We start from the raw sequence: 2,306 nt of genomic DNA on the forward strand, positions 1-2,306 counted from the left end.
CACAATCCTTTTACAAAAATAGAATTGTTCTCTTTCCTAACCAACTTTTGAGTCTCCCACCTTATGTTTCTTATGTACATAATAGCCTGTTTATATTTGAGTCTAAAACCAATTCCATTTTATATGTAAACATGTGTGCTTTGCAGAGTTTTAATTCATTCTGAATTTCCCAGGAATAAACTATTATACTGTTTTAGTTATTTGGAACTTAAGAATTGTTCACCAATTCAAAAAACCATACCATCTACATTAACACCGTTCATTAAATTTGAGTCCCCAATATCAGTTTACATTATGGCTGGTTCATTCTTAGTGGTTCTACATCTTTCATAAAGATGTACTAATTTAGCCCTTATTTTTAAAATACTATATATAATGTTAAATATTAAGAAAAGGTGTTGAGCGATACCAACAACAAAAACAAATCCAATTAAAAATAGGCATACATCACATAAACAAATTGAAAGACAAAAATCACATGATCATATCAATAGATGCAGAAAAAGCATTCAACAAAATCCAACACCTATTTTTGATAAAAACTCTCAGCAAAGTGAGAATAGAGGGAGCATATCTCAACATGATAAAGGCCATATATTGAAGCACGGTGGCAACCATGCTTGGTGGGAATTGCTGTCTAATATTTTAACCCTGTTGACTTGGCTTCTGTCATTATTTGCTTGCCAAAATAATAGAAAAGTTATTTCGATTTTCTGTATTATATAAATCATCCCATTTGATTGAATACCCTATTGATTGTAATTTGAATACCCTATTGGTTGTGGTCATACTGGTTTTAGAAAACACATTTCTCTGTACCTGGAGATCAGGACTGCATAATTACTCTAAATTGCCCCAGTGGCTCCAGATAATGTGTTTCCGTTGACTCAGTGGTCCCAAGATCCAAAACTATAATTAATCTTTGTAGATAACTGATCGACTCAATCTAGCTTCTGTAACAAACTGCTTTTTTGCAAACCAGGTTCCTCATTCCAAATCCCGAGATGTAATCAATACCTTTGTGATTTTTGCCTATGTAAATCTGGTGTTGCGGTCATTTAACCACTACGAGATTTGGAGAGCAAAATGCCCCCTCATAGTCCCGGATTTGAAATAAATGTGACTCCTTAATTCGATTTTTTGAGGCGTCCTTGTGTGATTCGTGTGGTACATTACAACAATATGACAAACCTACAGTGAACATCACACTCAATGGGAAAAAACTAAAACCATTTCCCCTAAGAACAGAAACAAGACAATGATGTCTGCTTTCACTACTCTTATTCAACATAATACTGGAATTCCTAGCCACAGTGATCAGACAAGAAGAAATAAAATACAACAATATGACAAACGTACAGTGAACATCACACTCAATGTGCAAAAACCAAAACCATTTCCCCTAAGAACATGAACAAGATAGGGATGTCTGCTTTCATCACTCTTATTCAACATAGTACTGGAAGTACTAGCCACATTAATCAGACATGAAGAAGAAATAAAAGGCATCTAAATTGGAAAGGAGGAAGTAAAACTCTCATTTGCAGATGATATTGTACATAGAATACCCTAAAGACTCCACCAAAAAAAAAAAACTAATAGACTTAATAAATGCATTTGGCAATGTAGCAGAAATACAATATCAACACCCAAAAAATTGATGGCTTTTTTATATGCCGATAATGAAGTCTCAGAAAAAGAAATGAAATAAACAAATCCCATTTACCATTGCAACAAAAAAAATTAAGAAACTTAGGAATAAACTTAACCAAGGAGGCAAAAGACTTGTACTCTGAAAACTATAGGACATTGAAAAAAGAGATAGAAGAAGTATAAACAAGTGGAAGAATATACTGTGTGCATTGACTGGCAAAATCAACATCACTAAAATGTCCATACTACCCAAGGCAATCGACAGAGTCAATGTAATCCCTGTTAAAATACCAACAACATAATTCACATATCTGGAACAAATACTCCAAAAATTTACATGGAATCAAAAGAAAAAGTTGAAGGAATCACAATACCAGATTTCAAGTTATACTACAAAGCCACTGTAATCAAAACATACTGGCATAACAACAGGTATAGAGATCAATGCAACAGAATAGAGAACCCAGAAATCAACCCAAGCCATTATGCTCAATTAATATTTGACAAAGGAGGCCACAGCATACAATGGAGTCAAGAGAGTTTCTTCAGTAAATGGTGTTGGGGAAATTTGGTCAAACACATGCAAAAAAAATGAAACTAGACCACCAACTTAAACCATACACAAAAATAAAATGAATAAAAGACTTAAATAT

This window comes from Myotis davidii, unplaced genomic scaffold (assembly GCF_000327345.1).
Source record: "Myotis davidii unplaced genomic scaffold, ASM32734v1 scaffold133, whole genome shotgun sequence".
NCBI classification, from domain to species: Eukaryota; Metazoa; Chordata; class Mammalia; order Chiroptera; family Vespertilionidae; genus Myotis; species Myotis davidii.